Source organism: Rattus norvegicus, chromosome 7 (genome assembly GCF_021556685.1).
Source record: "Rattus norvegicus strain SHRSP/BbbUtx chromosome 7, alternate assembly SHRSP_T2T, whole genome shotgun sequence".
In the NCBI taxonomy this organism is placed as follows: Eukaryota; Metazoa; Chordata; class Mammalia; order Rodentia; family Muridae; genus Rattus; species Rattus norvegicus.
Window position 1 is genome coordinate 72,444,382 of NC_141540.1, and position 5,895 is coordinate 72,450,276.

General features: G+C 51.9%; 1 long non-coding RNA gene across 1 annotated transcript; it reads right to left on the reverse strand.

Moving 5' to 3' along the window:
- Positions 1-437: 437 nt before the first annotated feature.
- Positions 438-5,453, reverse strand: LOC120093628 (uncharacterized). The gene is made up of 2 exons (XR_015624755.1): positions 5,364-5,453; positions 438-747 (listed from the first exon to the last, which is right to left on the reverse strand). It is a non-coding gene; the product is annotated as an uncharacterized LOC120093628 (long non-coding RNA).
- Between the last annotated feature and the right edge of the window lie 442 nt (positions 5,454-5,895).

A 5,895-nucleotide genomic window follows, 5' to 3' on the forward strand; every position in this document is an offset into this window, starting at 1 on the left:
CCTCTTCTGATAGGTCTGAAGACAAAAACAGTGTATTCATACACATAAAATGAATAAAATCTTAAATAAAATCTTTATTTAAAAAGACAGTTTTCAAAAGAAAGAAGGAGGAGAAGATAAAAAAGAACCTGGAGCTGGAAGTTCATACTACACATGAATAAGGCCCTGAGTTCAGTTAAAAAGGAAGAAAGACTTAATGTACATAAACTTTCTACTAATTCTTGCTGCTATTTCTCTCACAAGTCTGTCAGCACATATGATAACACTGCAGATGTTTGCTAAGATAACCTTAGCTGTTTGCTTTATATCACCCAACTGTTAAAGGCGTGAATTTTTCCTGCGGGGGTGGGGGTGGGGGTGGGACTGAAGACCAAATCCAGGACCTCAAACCCACCAGGATAGAACTCTACCTCCGAGCTGCATCCTTCACTCCGATATAAGCTTTTTTTCACCTAAAAACTTTATTTTTTTTAAAGAAATTTATTCAAACAGAAAATTGGGGTCCCTAAACACATCCACAGAGTGGAACCAGGTGGTTCCAGGTCCTCCATGCTGTTTGTTGAGCCTCAGGGCCTTCTGTCTGGTGATGCAGCTCAGCTGAGTCAGGATCCACCCCATTGCAACCTAGGAGACTGACTGAACCGTTGGGATTGCAGCTAGAGCCGACATTTGGCTCATACCATGGGTACAGGAGGATCTGTGAAAGCTCTTCTTGGGCTCAGGAGTCACACTCAGCAAAATGTGTGGCTAAAAAGGAGAGGAGAAAGATGTAGTAAAGCCAAGGGTTCTCTGGGCGTTGACTGACCCCAGAAAGCCAAGCCCCATTTCTCCACCTGGCCCCAGGCCAGGAGTAGAAACAAAGACAAGTAATTATGACCCAGAGCCTCCCACCCCAGTGAAGCCAGAATTGCCCTGCTGACACCAAACGGCTACTATGTAAAACTTCCGAATGTGAAGGCTCCAGGTTCTTCAACAGAGTAGTGAAACTCTTGACAACCCTTCTGTCCGCTGAGAGGACCCCTGATGATACCTGCTCTCCTGAAGAGAGGAAGAGTCAAGCAAGGTAACAGTCATCTGTACAAGGAGGCCCTTAGGAAACGAGTTTATCTATCGTTTCCTTCCTCTACAGCCGGCATTTCCAGTTCAGTCTTCACCACACAAAAACAGTACTTCTTTGTATCTCTTCCAGAAGGAAGAAGAAGCAACAAAAGTCCAAAGTTACAGTTGCAGTTCGACAGAGCAGCTGAATTCCCGCAGCTGTCTTGTCGCTGAAGGGGAGGCTGTCGGCTGGAGGGATGACTATCTGCTGAGTACTGACTACTCTTCCTCAGGACTCTGTTCAGTTCCCAGCGCCCACAGGGCAGCTCACAACTGTCCAAGGAACCGGACATCTCTCTGGCCTCCGTGGGCGCACGGTACACAGACATACGCGCAAGCAAACACCTGCACCTATAAAAACTTGCTTTAAATGTTGACTTTTTTTTAAGTAGAGGCTCTGGATGGTAGGACAATGTGGAGGGAAAGGACACTCGTTTCCAGCCTGGCTGTAGCTGATGGAAGGAAACCTGCAACGTGGTGAATCGTGAACTCCACCGAAGCCTCGTTCTCCAGACGAGGTCACTCTGGTTCAAAGAGAAGAAATAGCCCTGCCCAAAGCAGCTCTGGTGGCCTCCTGGCCTACCTGCAAAGACTCAGGACTCTTCCCATCCAGGGAACCTCCAACCTCGGTCTCTCTCCTCTGTTCGCCCCACCCCCGCCCCCTGAAGACCTGTCTTCAACTTGAGCACGTGCTCAACTTATGACATCTTCTATGCAGATTCTCTTCCCTGGCTTCCAGGCCCCTGGGCATTCCTGTTTGAGCCCAGAGTCCAGACAAACAAAGAGTACCTGGCCTCCTCACCTCCCTCCAACAGTCAACATCACTTGGAGCCCTCTCTCCCTCCCCAAACCACTCAATCACTCAATTCTTTCTTCTAAACAGCCCCCTACCTCCCTCTCATGCTTGGTTCTTTTTCTCCTAACTTTCCAGCACTGAGACCTGATGTTGGCCTCCCTCCAAACCGCCTCCCTAGGGGCCTCCCTTTGTCCTTACACACTGCTGTAGGATCCTCAAAAATACTGTTGACCTGCATTCCCATTCGGCTGGGGGATTGGGTGGCGATTGCTCCCTCTGCCTTCGCGGGATCACAGTTCATGCTCCGCCCACACTCAAAGCGCTTTCAAGAGAGTGGCCGGCCACCCTGCAGCGTTCCAGCCTCAATCCTCACCACCTCAGTGTTCCAAAAAGATCGCCCACTCTATTCACTCCCCCCCAACACCACGCTCCTTCCTCCCTCCCACTGAGACACCTAGCAGGCTGTCCCCTCCTGCCTCCAGCTCATGCCCACCTGCAGCCAAGGTCCCCAGAGGAGCTCTCCTCCCAAAGTCTGCAGGACTCATTATCCAAACTATTCATCCCCAGGTAATTACGCACGGCCTGTGACTCTCCTCTGTTTAGCCTGAAACAGGTTTTGAAGCTGCCTATGCTGCTTGATCCAGCCCCTGCTTCTGTGTCTGCCTACCTCATCACAAGGCTGTTTCTCCCCACAGTGCCTAGGAGTTAGACAGTAGATGCTAGATATATGTGATGGTTGGTTTTTCTTCCCACATACAGTGTCCTCAAAAGCCAGAGCAGATCAGAACAGTAAGCCCCTGCCTTAGAACCCTGACTACCAGAATTTTCTCCTAAGTCCTCAGGATCCAAAACAGGCACCCGGGGTGTCAGCCGGTTGCTCGGACACACTGCTATTCACAGAGGCTGTTGGCCCACCTCTGAAAGGAGGCCCCATCCCGCGTGGGTTTCTGACTTGGTAATACTGTTTCCTTGCCTTTTCCTGGTCCCCAGGCCAAGGAAATAATCCAAGTACGGAGGAGGGGCCAAGCGTAAACCCTGAACTGTGACAAGTCCCTAGCTGAAGCCACTCCTGCCCAGCTTGCCCTCGGTCAAAGGCACCCAGGGGAGCCCCTGCCCTTGGGAGAGAAAGAAGACACTGCACCTTTAAGTCTGCAGCCAGTTGAGAAAAACAAGCTGTGATTTATATAAGCGGGAAAATCATGTGATTTGCAGGAACGCTGCCTCCTCCCCGGCCCCCGCCCCGTCGCCTGTGAGCCCGTCCCAGAGGGCCGGGGCGTGGCCGGAGCTGGGCTGCAGGGGCGCGGGGTGCGGGCGGGGCGTGGGGTGCGGACGGGGCGCTCGACATAACGCTGCCCAGGGACCTCTGGGCGGCTCTGCCCTGCCTCCGACGCTGGGCCCAAGCGCGCCGTGGAGTTTGGTCCCCAGATAGTCTCAGGGAGCACAGATCTCGGGCACTGCCCCTCCTTCCGCGACCCGCCAATGAGGTCGCACAAAGCAACCCGGGTCCCCGAGCCAACTCCGCCTGCCCCCATCAAGCCAAAGCTTGAGACACCGAGGTTGTTCGCAACTTCTCCCAAAGAAAGGAAAACCCGGGCCCCCGCACACTGGCTTCTTGTGTCCCAAAACACACAGCAGGGGAGAAGAGCATTTTGGGAAATGGTTGGGAAAGGGAATGATGAAAGCCATCCCCACAGCTGAGAGTGGTAGGGGACAGGCAACCAGTTTTCAGGGATTAAACAAAACAAACCCCTGGTGTGGCCCTTTCAGACAGAAGGTCCTGAGAACCGCAGAGACGTTTTTCCATCTTAAAGACAGGCGGTGTCTCTGTATGGAGTTCACACCCCCGTAAGAGTTCAGTCTGACCACTCCAAGAGCAAGGGAAGGGCGTCACTCCTTCGTGGAAAGAGGCAAGGCCACACGCAGGTGGGATAGAGTACATACACCCAAAAACAGACCGAAGAGAAGTGGAGAGGCTTTCTCAGGAGATAAGCGAGGGAGAAAGAGACAGGCATCTCTCTTGCTTCCTGTAAACCACAAAGGTGGGCTTCCAAAGGAACCCAGAAAGGACATCATGGTCTTCGAAAAGTAACCAAGGCCAGACATGTGCCACACCCTGTCAGAGATAGCATTTCGATTCTATTTCATTCCCCCAGGCAGGGGATAGATGAGGTTTAGGATGGATGTCTTCTCCTGAAGAATAAACGCGATGCTAGCGAACATGATAACATGACCTCACGCTCCAGCCTAGGTCAGCCGGAGCCTGCCCTCTGCAGCCAAGGGCCAGCTCAGTGGATCTCTGTGCCACGCCCCCATCCCTGCTGTATCCCACGAAGGGTCTTCATGCAGAGTTCAGGAAGTCACCTGGTGTCCTGACTGCCAGAGAAAGCAGACTCATCCTGGTGAACAAATGTCTCTGGTTATTCTATAAAACCTAAAGGAAATCACTGTAGGTTAACAGTATTCTAGAGGATTCCAGAGGCGCACACTTCGCCTTCACATACTAACACCATTCATCCACTGTGTGTGCTTGGCACAGAACTAGGCAGTGGAGTGCAACGTAAGGGCAGCCGCTCCCTGAGCCTGGATTCTGACTCACAGGAAAAGGCAAAGAAAGACATTTCTGTCCTCCACTGGCACGTCTGGCCCCTCCCAGCCCACCCCCAGCAGGTGTTGCCCCCTCTCCTGCTCTGTGTGCCCCACAGTTTCTGCCAAGAGCCAGTTCTCTCAGAAGGCTCCAAATCTCCAGGGTTTGGGCGGTGGCTATAAGAGGTACCCTAAAGATCTCTCCAGAAAGTGAGATCAAAGTTGGCAGCCTCCTGAGTCCCTCCCCAAAAACGATAAAGCCAGCAAGTTATAATTTAGTTTGTGCTCCATTCAGACCTCCCCCACTTTGTGTTCTACCTCCCCCATATACACCTCCACACCTCTCTCTCTCTCTCTCTCTCTCTCTCTCTCTCTCTCTCTCTCTCTCTCTCCTCTCCCTCTCTCTCTCCTTCCTCTTCCCTCCCCTCCTCTGGTATGACCTTTCAGCTTCCAAGGCCCCTCCTTCCAAAGCTTCCTGAGCCAAGGATTTGCCCAACTTACAAACAGCTCAACTACCCTCTGATCTCTGGGGTGCTGAAGCCCCTTGGCCCTGCACAGATACCCTCCTGGATCACCGGTCTCTTCTGCTGCTGTAAGGATTCCTGTCTGCAGGTGTCCACCATCCACCACTAACCATGATTCTGCCCACTGCACCTGTGAACCCCCTATACTAGACCAGTCTCTGCCTTATTCTTGGGGTTATTCAAATATTTCCCATATTCAAATACCTCTCCTATTTCAAGCTCCCTCCGCCCTTCACAGGCACAGCCTGACAATGCTCAGAGGAAGACCCGACTGTGAGCCTGCAGCGAGCCAAGATTTTAAACGAACAAACAAATTAAGGCCCTGATCTGAGAACACCCAGGGAAGCCATGAGCTCTGTTACCTTTAAAAAGAATCTCTGAGGCTTTTGTCAAACGAAATGAGGAACGCAATGGCCACCGAGTCCGATCGGCTCACCATGGACACTGTCTCTGTCAGGAACCTGAGCCTCAGCAAAAATTAAAAAAAAAAAAAAAAAAGTGGCCCAGACCCTGCCAAATCCAACTGCTTTAAATTAGCCTTCCAGTGAAAAGGGGGTGCTGTACTAACTGGTCCCCAAAGCCCCCCAAGAAGCAAAGCTCTGAGACTGCATTTCCCCTAAATAACCTTTGAGGAAGCACCAGATGCTCATAACAGAGTGGAAAATGGATTGTGGATCAGGCCTGGAGCTGAAGCTAAGAATTGGGCTTTCACAGTGTCTTAGGCCTGCTTCCCTCTCTCTCCCTAAAAGGGCCCCTGCTCTTTCCCAAGCTGCGTCTGAGTGGAAGAGAACATGTAACTCCCCCAGAGCAGAGAGGCCCAGGAGAGGGGAAAGTTGGCCCAAGCCCCAGTGCAGGCTCCCCTCTGACTCTAGTGGAGACATTTCTCCCTCCCAG